Source organism: Carcharhinus amblyrhynchos, unplaced genomic scaffold (assembly GCF_965287045.1).
Source record: "Carcharhinus amblyrhynchos unplaced genomic scaffold, sCarAmb.v2.hapA scaffold_38, whole genome shotgun sequence".
Classification (NCBI taxonomy): Eukaryota; Metazoa; Chordata; class Chondrichthyes; order Carcharhiniformes; family Carcharhinidae; genus Carcharhinus; species Carcharhinus amblyrhynchos.
The window spans coordinates 4,565,763-4,580,636 of NW_027649779.1; positions in this window are offsets into that span (position 1 = coordinate 4,565,763).

A 14,874-nucleotide genomic window follows, 5' to 3' on the forward strand; every position below is an offset into this window, starting at 1 on the left:
CAAACACACATTCAACCTCACTCGTTCAACCTCAATCACACACTCTGACTCACTCATTCTCACACCCTCACTGACTCACTCACATTCACTCACTCTCACACCCTCAGTCACGCACCCACATTCACTCACTCACACGCACTCACCCTCACGCATCACCCTCATGCGCCCTCATTAACTCACTGTCACTCAGCCACCCACACTCGTACATCATCACTCAATCAACCTCACTCATTAAACCTCACTTACTGACTTAGAGCCTCAGTCAGTCACCAACATTCATACTCACCTTCTTTCACTCATCCCACTAATCCACCCTGACTCACCCAGTCTCACTCAGTCTCACTTACCCTCACTCACTCACCCCATTCTCTCACACTCACACACTCACCCCACTTACCCACCCTCACTCATCTAATCTCACTCACTCTCACTCACAGTCACTCACTCAACTACCCACCCTCAATCACCCAGACTCACCCCCACAAACTCAAGCTTAATAACCATCTCTGTGTCTCTCTCTCACTTACGCCACCTCACCCATTCAAACTCACTCAAACTCACGCATCTACCTTCACTCACACACGCTCACATACTCATCATCACTCAAAAACACGCACCCTAACTCACAAATCCTCAATGACTCATCCTCATCAAACACTTTCACTCACTCACCCTCACTCTCCCACCCATCCACATTCATTCTCCCTCACACACCACCCTCAAAAACACACCCTGACTCACTCAGTCTCACACCTCACTTACACAGTTACATTCACTCTCTCATCCTCATTCACTCAATCTCACTCACATTCACTCACCCACCACCACTCACCTTCACACACCCTCACTCACTCTCCCTCATTCTTTCAATCTTGCTTACCTACACTCATCCAGCCACCTTAACTCACATTCAGCCACCTTCACTCACCTACCCTCTCTCACACCCCCTCATTTACTCACGTTCTCTTATGCGCAAGGATATTTTGTCCTTGGAGGGAGTGCAGAGGAGGTTCACTAGGCTGATACCGGAGTTGAGGGGGTTGAGATATGAGGAGAGGCTGAATAAACTAGGCTTGTACTCGTTAGAGTTTAGAAGGATGAGGGGAGATCTCACTGAGAGATGAAAGGGATGGATAGGATAGAGGTGGAGAGGTTCTTCCCGCTCAGAAAGGACAGTAGGACTAGAGGGCACAGCCTCAAGAATGAGGGGGGGGGGGTGCAGTTTAGAACGGAGTTGAGGAGGAACTTCTTCACTCAAAGGGTGGTGAATCTCTGGAATTCTCTGCCCGTTGAAATGGTGGAGGCTACCTCGCTAAATATTTTTAAGACGTGGTTGATGGGTTTTTGATAGGCAAGGGGATTAAGGGTTATGGGGAGAAGGCGGGAAAGTGGAACTGATCCACTTCAGATCAGCCATGATCTTATTGAATGGCGGGGCAGGCTCGAGGGGCTAGATGGCCTACTCCTGCTCCTATTTCTTATGTTCTCTCTCACCCTCACCCACACTTAGTCATCCTCAATCACTCATCGTCTGAACTTCACTCACTCACCCTCGCTTACCCACCTTCCGTCACCATCACCATCCACTCTCAATCATTTAATCACTCACTATCACACACTCACATTCTTTCACTCACACTCACTGAATCTGTGTGGGGAGGGTCTGCAACGAGAGAGAAGAAAGATCTCAAGTGGCAGTTTGGCGTTGAAAGGTGGGAGCTGCCCTGGGAGTGCAGAGAGCTGGAGGGAATCGCTGGGGGCTCGGGGCCAGGGGCAATGTCAAAGAGTCGGAGGAGAACAGGAGGCGAGGGAAAGGGCAGAGAGACCAGTGAAAGGGGAGAGAGCTGAAAGAAAGGGCAGAGAGATGGGGGAAAGGGCAGAAAGACCAGGGAAAGGGGAGAGAACCAGGAGAAAGGCAGGGTGGCACGAAAAAGGGCAGGGAGGCAGGAGAAAGACCAGAGAGCCGAGGGAAAGGGCAGAGAGCCCAGGGGAAAGGGCAGGAGAGTCAGTGGGAAAGGTCAGAGAGCCGGGGGAAAGGACAAAGAGGGGAGGAACCGGGGACAGAGGGCAGAGAGCTGAGGGAAAGCGTAGGGGGCTAAGGGAAAGAGCAGAGAGCCGGGGAAAAGGGCATGGAGCTGGAGGGAAGTGTAGAGAACCAGGTGGAAATACAGACAGCCAGATAAAAGAGAAAAAGATCCATTGTGGAAGTCAGAGAGCCAGTGGAAAGGGCAAAGAGCTGGGGAAATGAGCAGAGAGCGGGTGATGGACGGGCGGACTGTGGGGGTTTCAAAATAGAGCTAGCACCACAATCAGCTCATCTATAATGTCAGAGAATGATAGAGGAAACTTCAGGGCCCGAATGACCAACTCTTGCTATGAATATATGATCTTTCAATTAGTCAATGTTGGATTTATTTGAATTTATAATCACATTTAGAGATTCCTGATCATTCAGTAAGTATTCATTCCGGAGGTATTATTGAAGCAAAGTCATTAATCTCCGTTTTGTGGAGTGAGGGACAGTGAGTTGGAGAAAGGAAGGGGCACCAATCAGTTTGAACACAGGCAATTTCCAAAACTAGTGTGGAGATGCCGGAGTGAGGTTGGTGTGGGCACAGTAAGGATTCTCACAACACCAGGTTAAAGTCCAACAGGTTTATTTGGAATCACAAGCTGTTGGAGCTCCCTCATCAGGTGAGTGGATAGTCTGAATGAAGAGAGAACGTCTTCATCTCAAAGTGTTGTTGTTTGAGAAATAAACAGCGGTTTATCACACACTGCTGTTGTTTGAGAAGTAAATAGTTGCTGCAATAATGGAGAAAATTTTTGCTTTTCTCTGTTAATCCAATAAATGATATACCATTTTGAGATTATCAGGATGTTTTTTCTTCTCTCTAATTTGATAGAAGTGGAGACAGGGATGTGAGTTTCTACAGACATAACGATTCCCAAATGATAGAAGTAACATTACTTCAAAGGTGGATGAAAGATTTAATCGGGAAATATTAGGGAAAGCTCATAATTCTAATCAGTGTTCGAGATGGAACCATGAAAAATAGAAGCTGGAGTAGGCCATTCGGCCCATTGAACCTACTCCACCATTCACTTTGGTCAGAGCTCATCAATATCCTGATCACACCTACTACCCATATCCCTTCATCCCTTTAACGCCAAGGGCTATATCTAATATAGAAACCTATTTGCAACAATATGTTTGTTGACTTAATAAACGCAAATAAGAGTCTAACTTGTTCAATTGGCTATTCTTTCCAAGCGAAACAATCTCCGCCCAATCTCTACGGCCTGGTCTCCTACTGTCAGCAAAAGAACTCCGACGGCTCCATCATCTACGGCTGTTTGGCGATGGATTACTCTCCAGATGACTCCAAACTGACCTGGAAGAAAAATGGGCAGCAGATCACCAGTGGGTTTAAGACTTACCCGTCAGTGAGAAACACGAAGGGAACCTACACCCTGAGCAGCCAATTAACCATCAGCGACTCAGCGGGAGAATGCCCCAAAATTGACTGTGAGGTTCAACACAGCAGTTCAGTCAAGAGCGTTAAAATACCTTGTAAGTGTTGTGCAGCTTGTTGAAGACAGAAACACTGTGGTTAACATGTAGAGTCTTGGTTATCACTCTTTTAAATAGATGTGCATAATCCGGACCCCTGGATTGTTTCGGTCAGTGTCTATTGACTGCAAATGAGTTACAAATGAAGACAAAAGTTTAATTGATCCACATCTTCTGCAAGAAATGACTAATATGTTTTATTTTTCCTGAAGATCTAAAAGATATCCATCCAACTGTTATCCTCACCGTGAGTTCCAGTGAAGAAATCTCAAGCAGCAAATTTGCAACCATCTTCTGTTCAATCATCGATTTCCAGCCAGGGTCACTGACGGTGAAGTGGCTGAAGAATGGGGAACCCATGCATTCAGGAATTGTCACCTCTCCCGCCTGTCAAGTGAACGGGAACTTCTCGGCCAGCAGCCGGCTGACAGTCTCCGCTGGGGAATGGTTCAGCAAAGCGGTCTATACCTGCCAGGTCACTCATCAAGGATTCACTCAGAGTCTGAACATCAGCGCATCTCAGGGTAAGAGACTCAAACAGAAGACAAAGTATATCATTCCGATGTTAATTGGAATAAAGGATCTGTTAATTTTGGTTAAAAGTGTAGAACAACTAAATTATTGTCATGTAGTTTTTTTGCATTAGGACAGTGCATCGTTCAGAATTTCATCAGAAAAAAACATTTTTTTTGTTATTTCTTCATGAGATTTGCATTTATTTCCCAAACCTGAGGGTACTTAAGTGTGACTCACGTTGCTGTGCATCTGCAGTCACATGCATGCCAGGCCAGATAAAGACAGCAGTTTTACTTTGCTAAGGATCATTTGTGAACTCGGAGGGGTTTTACAACAATGGCTTCATGATATCCATTCGAACTTTTAAAATACAAATTTCAAACTTACAGTGATGAGATTCGAATCTGTGTCCCCAGAATCTTGCTCGAGTTTGTAAGTCTATTGACAACAGCATATGCCACTGCCTCCCCTTCAAAGAGTGATCTTTTCCGGTTTGAAGTAATATAGTGAGTGAGGTGGCCTTGCTGTCAGCTTTTTCCTGAGACAGCTGGTAAGATTTGGAGAAACAGAAGGTTCGGATTGTTTCACAGGTCACAGCATACGGGTAAAATATTGGAAAGTGCATCCACCCTATTTATAAACCATCGGTCAGTACTTTTTCCCTGAGTTTCCCTGAGTATTTGTTTGGGAATCCTGCAATGTTGAGTCATGAAAATTGTACCGCTGCAACAATACGTTAATAAAGGGAATAAGTTCATAGAACAAGTTGATTGTTCATCGCCGGTTGAAGCGGAAAGGCGATAGTTAGAGATTGAAGGTGACTTCGTCTTCTTCAGGCTGAAGACTGCTGTCCTGTTTCTGAAGGGTGAGCTTGGGTTGATTTTCATTTTTCATTCTCAGATCCTTCCCAGTGCCATGTTCCTACAGTGACGATACAGCCACCACCAATAGAACAGCTCTTACTGGAGGCGACCTCGACTTTAACCTGCATCATTTCTCATGCTCCTGATGGCGTTAACGTGTCCTGGATCGGAGAGAGGAAGTATTTGAAATCAGAGATTGCCGAAAACCCGGGAGTGGATCCTGACAGCGTGATCAGCAAATTAAACATCTCGACACAAGCCTGGCTGAGAGGGGCTGTGCTTGAGTGCGTGGTGAGCCATCAGGATCTACCGACTCCTTTAAGAAAATCCATCCACAAGGAAACAGGTGAACTGAGAGATTGAAAGAATAAATGTGTTACTGTGTCGAGTAATGGTCAATATTTAGCAGTCAATGCAATAATGGTCTCCCCTGAGTAGAAACTCGATTAACTAAAGACTCTGGGCCTATAGATATTGTTACGGGGAAATTTGATGTGTCGAGGAATGAAAAGTCAACTGAAGGCGATGCTATTGGGTTTAGATCAAATAAGGAGGGGCGAGACTGATCTGGAACATAAAACACAGAAAACTAAAACAAAATGTAGACCAGTTGGGCCGAACAGCCTGATTCTGCGCTGTAAACCTTCGGAAATTCCCCAGTCCGCCCCCCTGAGTTATTTGAAAAAACAATTGCGTTCACCTCTCCTCCAAGCTGCAAATCAAAAATGGAAAATTTTACAATCGAAATTGCAGCATATTTTTTCTGATATCTAACCAGCCGCTTCATTGTCTCCAGAATTCTCTAGTTTATTGATATTTATTGTACATTTTCTGCAGATCCAAATCCGCGGGAACCGGTCGTCTCTGTCCTCCTGCTCTCGGCAGAAGAAGTCTCCGCTCAGAGTTTCGTGTCCCTCAGCTGCTTAGTGAGAGGTTTCTCCCCCCGAGAGATCTTCGTCAAGTGGACCGTCAACGACAATCCGGTGAATCCCAGGAACTACAGGAACACCGAGGTGGTGGCGGAGAACGGCAATAGCTCCTTCTTCATGTACAGCCTGTTATCCGTTGAAAAAGAAGAATGGTCCAGCGGCGCTTCTTACTCCTGTGTGGTGGGACATGAAGCCATCCCCTTGAAGTTCACCAACAGGACAGTTGACAAATCCAGCGGTAAACTCAGTTTTATGGACATTTCCCTTGCACTGAAGAAAATCGTTAAGCCATGTGATTGAGAATCAATCGTTTCCATTAAAAACTTCAACAGAAATAATAAAATATTTTCCCCCAACGATAAATGAAATACCCAATTGCTTAATTGATTGTTTTTCAGTTTTACTTCCATTATATATCTTTGGTTTGACTCAGATGTTTCCAGTTTCGGGCACAAGTCTTGTTGAACCAGTTCACCCTGCTCAGATAGACCCTGGGTTCGAGACAGAGTAGAGCCCATTCATCACAGGATCCTGCAAAATATCTTTCCTGACTTTCCTCTCGTTGAGGAAAAATCCAACAATTTCAACACTTCTGACAAACAAGCACGACATTTAGATCTGGGAGTTCCTGCTTCTCTCATTGTCCATGTCTTTATCCATGGATACCAGCGTTAAGCTGCTGCACCGCACCCACTGGGAACTGAAGTGAGGGTCACACAGAAACATGTAGTACTAATCTCCCCATCAGCGAGAGGGAGGGTGAAATTGCTAACATACCGGATTCCTACTCACCCTAGAAGAGAGGGCAGAAGCAGTAGCTAACCCATGTACCACTACTTCCCCAATGAAAAGAGGAGGAACGTTTAATCCATTGTACCTCCACTTCCTCAGTGGTTAGAACCATCAGGGACATTGCTTCACCCGGTAGAGAGAGGGAAACTCTGAGTTCACTCTCCTACCTCTGCGTTTGGAAGTGTACGGCTATCTACTATAAGGACCCAACAGCACAAATTAGCTCCTGGTTTACTTGCTCCAGGTGCTGAAATATCATTATCTCAATCATTGTAATACGTATGTACTTGTGCAACATGATTTAAACATGATTCAATACTCTTGTTCCTGTTAGTCATGTTTTGGCACAGATTTCCCATGATACAAATTTAAACAAATAATAGAATCCTCACTGATTTTCACTTGTCTGTCCCTGGGTTTCTGAGATGCATAAATGACTTATTTGATTCGCGCTCCTGATGTCACCGTGGCACTGACATAAAATAAATTCATGCAGCAAACACTGACGATATAGTCCATTATTCAAATTGTTTGGATCATGTTCAGTTAATGATTGCAGTAAAACTTGGAGCAACAATTAAAAAGTACACAGACTGACAATACTGCGCAGGAGTGTCATAATTATAAGCACACACATAGACGTGTGTGTGTGCGCGCGTACACACACACACACACTCACACACACACACATCGACACAAATGCACAAATACACGCACAAATACACAAACTCACACATGTGCACACAAATACAGAAAGACACAAGTAAATACACCCAATCGCATGCAGATCCCCCCCACCCCCCATCACACACACACACACACACACACACACACATACTGAAAAACGGACAAGCACATTCAAATACAAACACAAAAACACGCAAATGCACAACACACATAAATGCATATACAAAAACACAGAGAAACATGCATGCATAAAATATATATTCATACGCCATAAGTACATGCAAGATACGCACAAACAGACACAAACACGCACGCTCACGCAAATACACTCATGGGCAACACATGCGCGAAGAAAAATACACATACACAAATATGCACAGACACAAATACTTCCATGCACACATGGATAGAGGGACACATACATTCATTCTGTCTCTCACCACACGCACACACACTTACACACCCAGACACACCCACACCCACACACACATACGCACCCACACTTACACACACATATACACACACCCACACACATACACACTTACACACCTAGACACAAGCACACCCCCACACACACATTTACACACACACACAAACACACACAGTTACACAAACACACACAGACCCACACACATACACACACACACACATACACACGCACATGCACTCATTGACATGCACTTGTACAAACAGGCAGAAAAACAACGTGAACACAAATAATCAAATATGTACAAACACACACACGCACACACTCACAGGCACACAGACACAGACGCGCGCACACACACACACACACACACACAGGCATGCAAACACACAAGTACGACACACGCATAAACATATGCAAATAGGTGCACAGGTCCAAGCTCAAACAGATACATGTATATTCACATTATAGACAGAAGCACTTGCATGCAGATGCACATACATACACAAGCACTTACGTACACTCAGATTAACACATGTTATCAGATTTTCACACTGACAGGAATATAGATACAGAGACATGTAATGTTCTATACATTAACACTCAAACATGGAAAATAAACATAAACACATTAACAGACTGCACATAGATGGCCAGACAGTCAAACTTTTACATGCAACATATTACTATGCTCAAATAGAACAGAACACCATAGCACACATTGCTGCACACGGAAGCACAAACATCGTTATGAAGAACTATCAACACGGATATACAGACAGTAACATGTTAACAGACTCGCACACACAAAAAAGGATGGAGGAACAGACTCACACAGAATGGGAAGGAAACCATCCTCGTGTGACAGAAATTAACATATTAAAATAGGCATAAGCACATGCACACATTGTGAGTGGCATGAGTAAACATGTATAGACTTCACACAATAAGAAGCATGCATCCACAATGCCAGCCGAATAAAATATACACAGACCCAGACACACAACAACACAAATCAACAAGCAGAAGCAAATGAACACGTTCATTAACCCTCATGCACACACATTAACGCAGGACCAAAGGTTAATGCAGACCACGAGATCCTCATGCATACGCACACAAACGCAAATTGCATCGATAAACACGTTGAGAAACTGAATTTAAGCTCACGATCTACCAAGCATTTCCACCACCAATGAGAAAAGATCGGAAATTACATCCCGGCTCTTAAACAGCAGCATTCACAGTTTACAGATCAGTAAACATCTGTGAAAACAATCATTGATCAGTGAACGTTCCTCCACATCAGTCATAACATTCTTCAATGCTATGAAATGTTCAAAAATGAACTGACACTCAAGAAAACATCTTCATTGCTTCTGACATGGACTGTCCAAGGAATGTAAAGAAAAATCAACTGTGAAAATAATTACGGAGATCGGCTACTGAGTGCCCTGAACTTAATAGTAGATATATGTTGAAAATTATACAGGTATTACATTAACAGTGTATGAAGGAGAACGGGGGAAAGAAAAATAACAATAAGATTCCCTGGATCAATAAAGTAATCTAATTTCATTTCCTGGTCTCCATCCCCTAGACTTCACCGATCACATATGGATTGAGGACAATGAGGATAATAACAGCAACATCTGGACAACCGCTTCCACATTCACTGTCCTGTTCTTCCTGAGCATGTGCTACAGCACTGCCGTCACTCTGGTGAAGGTGAGATCATTCAACTCACTCACATTTCAAACTGGCAGAATGGATTTGAAAATCTCTCAATGTTTCACTGATTAAAAACTCCAACATTAATGTCCCGCATCATAAACACCTGCTCCAATATTGTATTTTTCTTTTACAGATCAAACAATGAGTTGAATTTTGAACACAGTAGACTTACCACAGATGATTATCAAAATCTCTGGGTGACACAGATACAATATCTGCTATCAGTGACTGTATCAGAAAAAAAATTCTCAGGTTGTCATTCTGAATCTGTAACTGAGGTAATGGTAGACATTATTTCAGTTTTCAGTGTGAAATGTACGAGGCACTTTTGTTTTAATGTAATTGTGGCTAATAGTTTAAATACCATGTATAATTGAGAAACTTTTCTCATTCCTCATTCATATCTGATAATTCCTCTTTCTATTAAGATCCTGTTTCCTCTTTCTGGTGTATGTACCAGATGTACAAATATTGATGAATTCCCTGTGCACGTGTTCTGTTCTCAGTGTGAAGCTCGATCGTTATGTTCACTTTTCTTGCTTAAAACAAATGTCGCTGTAAAATATTCTCTGAATTTTAAAAATAAATATTGAATGAAATTTTTACCAACTCTGGCTTGGATTAATTCCTTTCTCTTCAAAACCCAACAACTCTGCCCCATTTTCCCCATTATACGGTTTTCCCCTCTTTCCCAGGCAGGGATTTTTCCCAGTCAAGTGTGGGATGTGGTTGAACTCAAGACCCTTCAGTGAAAGAGCCACTCTGCCACCCAGTGACCCATCCGTTTAAATACACATTCATCTCTGCCTTTTCATGATAAAATCCAGAGACGTGAGCTAATAATGTGGAGAACAGCGGCGATTTCACGCATAAACTGGTCTGTCACTGACGAGTTTCAGGTAATCCTAAAAAGCAAAATGCCATCTTCATTCGAGACCGATGCAGGACTGTGTTTGGCAGAAGATAGTTTTCTATGCACTGCCTCTTGAAAAAGGCCATCAGTGTCGCTGTAGCGTGGGTTACCAGAGTGTATCTCTCTTTATATCGTCCGATGAAATACTTCCCAGGCAGGCAAACCACAAGCAGGATAGAGGAAACATACAGAACAGATATACAAATCATGACGTGAAACGAAGAAATTGAGGTGTATTTCACTTAAAAACATCATCGATTACAAATTTCTAAATTATGACTAGTGTTGTGGGTAATTTGACAATTTGAGATTGTCTTTAACTATAGACAATATAAAACTCACGAGACAGATATCTGTGTGTGAGGGGGTAACATTAATTGAAAACAAAAGCAAAATATACAGCTGCCTGGAGATCACCAAGAGGATTAAGTGGCTCTGGAATAGAGCGGCAAGACCTTTCCTGTGAATCTAACTTGTACAATCAAAAACAGATCAATTATAGATGTTCTTACCGATCATTCCCACCTCATATTAGATTAAAACCAATTACATTCTGTCAACATACATCAATAATAATTCCTGACACATTTCTCAGACAATCGCATTTTACATCCCTCCGTAATGAGTTCTAATTCGTCCATTTAGTACCAATGCTGACTCCCATTTTGGTTGAACTCACTTCCCTCTGCTGTGTGGCTAAGAACTCTCATTTAGAGGTCAATGTGAAAATACCTGCTGACTCATTCGCAAAACTGGGCAAACACGTGATCCTGGGTCCCAGTACGATCTATTCTGTGTGTAAACATTGAATGCCCCCATTCATAAAGTTGCAAAATGTATCCCCTCGCCTGAAACTTTCAGATATTAATTTTGCTAACTACGAAGATTCCCAGGCCATTGGCTGTCAACTCTTCAATTTTACCATCACGTCTTACAGTGACTTGCTTTTAGCTGAAATGAACAACAATTTATTCAAAACATAAATTATATTTAAAATATGAGCATATATGTTTTGTAATCATAACTGTTTATTTAATTCTCCTATTGCATCCACATATGTGTAAAGTATTTTCTTCATTACCTTATCATCATTGTTTCAAGATTTATTTTGTTCTTTTTTTGTAGTGTCTTATGTGTTATGTCAAAAACCTTGTCAATTGGTTAATAATTTCCCCCCTTCAGTCGTATGTCAGATAAGCACATCATGGATTACAAATTTTCCAATTATGACTAGATTGGGATCTATGGAATTGACCACAGAGAAACAAAAACGCAAACGTTTCAAAAAGCTGGGACCCATTGGATACAAGTAAACACTTATTCTCCGAGACTGGGGCCTTCTGATAAAGATATTTCAGCTTCACATTCGGGTAAAACAAACACAGATAGACTTTTTTCTCTTATTGCTCCATGAGATAGGAAAAGACTCCACTGTTCAGAAAACACATTGACTGTCTGGCTGTAACCATTAAACATCCCCCACTGCCTTCTGTTTCTAGTATGCATTTCTCCCTGTTCAGATTCATTCCCCCTGATACTAATGCCCAGAATTCACTGAACATCACCTTAGGGACCCTCTCTCTGTGTTCTGTTCTCTCTGATACCATCCAGCTGAAATCATGGAAATCCCATGGGATCTGCCTCGTTCCCGTCTGCAATTTAATGTGCAATACTGTTTTGTAGGTAACTTTTCTTCGGTTACTCCTCATATACCACATGTTAATTCTGAAGGTTGCTGTATGAGATTGGTGTTGTCAATGGCTCTATCGTTCTGATGTTAGATGGCAATATTTATTGTCTTTGTAAGAATGGGAGACATTGTGGTGTTATCCTCTGTGTAAGCAAGTAGGGTTTCAAACTTGACTTCTGTAAACAACACATTACTAGTCAGTATCTGGATCATATAATCAGGTTCAACCGAAAGCAAGAGGTGGAAGCGGAGAAAGGGAAAAGCAGAGCCTTCTTCAGTTCATTTCGGAACTTCGTTTGGGCTACAGCATAGATAAAAGAGCTGTTGCATGAACTGAGCAATTGGAGCATGAAGTGTAGGTCATTGAAATCCAGGCTGGTGAAGTAGGCCTCACCCTTAAGCCGCACGTAGAGGAAATCTTCTGTCTTAACTGCTGATGACAGCGGCTGAGTGACAGAATCTCTACGGCCCATATTTGGATAAGTGTTGTCTTGGCCCGGAGGAGGTGGAGTCGTAAGAAAAGATTCTCCACTCCAGTGCAGTGTAGAAGTTGAAAAAAGAAAACATAAATAAAATCGCGTTAGAACTTATGATCTGAAATCTTTGAACACAAACTTGAGTTCTGAAGGCTCACAGGTGGTAGAAATCTGCACTTTCTAGTTCCATGTCGCGGCCACCAGAGGGCAGGAGGATTCCGTGTTGAGTCCAATGTCGGGAGAATTACAGACTCACTCACACGGCCAATAACAATATTGAGAGAATGTAATTCGAAGAACAAATGTTGAAGCAGAAATATTACATTAGATTTGACAGTAATTTTTTTTTTCACGGAAATATCATTATGAGTTGTTAAACTGTTGATTGCTGAAACTATTCACGTTCATTGAGCTTGGCGCTCGGCATTCTTTGTGATGTATGGCGGGCAGTATGTGAGCTGCAGACGGAAAAACGCCACCCATTTCCAAACAGTCGAGTTAGTAACATTGGTGTTTTCAGTTACCAGTGTTTTCAGTCTTCAAATGTTGCGTTTTTTTTTCAACAAGTATATTTTGGTGAAGAATCCGAAAGTGTGGGCTGGTTGTTCTAGCGGTATGATTCTCACTTTGGGTTATTTTGGTCAAAGTGTGAGAGGGTTGAGCCCTTTCATGTTATTTCCCCATTGCCCAAATCGCAGAGTTTACTCACGTCATTCCAGTGCAGGCGGCAGGATTGTTTCACTTGGGGTTTGGTTTGCGAATCTGAGCACAAACTGCAGGTAATCCATCAGCACAACAAACCCGCTTGGAAAACATTTTCAAAAGGGCTGACTTGGAAGGAGACATTTATTTTGTCAACATTCACCTGTTCAAGGGATAATATAATTGTCCGTTTAGGCAGCTGGCCAAATGTTTCTTTTCATTCATTAACGAGATGTTGGTGTCACGGTTCAGGCCGGCATTTATTACCCATAACTTATTACCCTTTAGAAGATGGTGGTGAGCTGCCTTCTTGAATTGGTGCATTCGATTGTTATAGGTACATCCATAGTGCTGTTAGTGTTTGGTGGAAGTCGGGGGAGGGCGGCGTTTGCCGTTATCCAAGCACCTTGTCCCAGTGACAGAGAAAGAACAGCGATATTTTTGCAAGGCAGGATTCTGATCGCTTTGGAGAGGATGTTCCCCGTGGTAGCGGTATTGAGTTTGGAAAGTGTTATCTCTGGCGCACTTGGTGAAAGTGCTATCTAAGGCGTACTAATCAGGCAAGTGGGGAATATTCACTCAGACTCCCGACTTCTCCTTGGAAATGGTGGCCAGGTTCGAGGGAGTCAGGATGTGAGTCATTCACTGCAGGATTCCCAGCCTCGTATCAGCTCTGTCACTGCACAAACTGATAAAATGTGTGTTGTTTGAAAAATAGGAGCATTTCCTTCCCTGCGTAGTGTGCAGAGAATTTTCAACACTCTTTTTTTTCTGAATGCATACTGAGACTTATGTAAAATCTAATGGCATATGCAAGCAAAATATTGTGTTCAAGTAATATTCGATTGCCGACTCTCTGAGGGAGTGGTTAGGTCGTCTTACTGTTTTACTGTCACCTGATAAAGAAGCAGCGCTCCGAAAGCTCGTGATACTAAATAAAACTATGGGCATTAACCTGGTGTTGTGAGACTTCTTACGGTCTTTAGCCAACAGTTTGAATTCCAACAGAGCGGTTGAACACAGCAACTCAGTTCTACATCAATTCGGGATGATTGTAAATGAATAAAGACAATCTCAGTGGTGAAACTTTTGTTTACAAGCACTCGTCTTTGACAAAACTGCGGCCCAATTTCGAAGCATCCGACAATATGTAACAACTGGGGCAAGTCGTCATGTGGGCCAGTGGCGCAATGGATAATGCGTCTGACTACGGATCAGAAGATTCTAGGTTCAACTCCTGGCTGGCTTAATGTTAAGCTTTCCATAAAGGCCGCAAATTCTACTTTATGCTCAGTAAAATAAGTGTTCGATAATTTAGACGTATTCAGATATATGCAGATGAGCTTTCATTAACATTGGGAATGGTAAGAAATATAGGAAATTTAAAACAAATGAAATTTAACAGGGAAGAAACATAACAACATCCGGTCGGGTGGAATCCTGGAGAAAGTATATGAGGGAAAAAGAGAATCACAGAATGATTCCACCAGAGATGAGGCGATTCCAAGGTTATTTGCACGATTCACATGCGTTGTTGGTGAAAGGCAACCAGAGGCCGTATTGTACATATA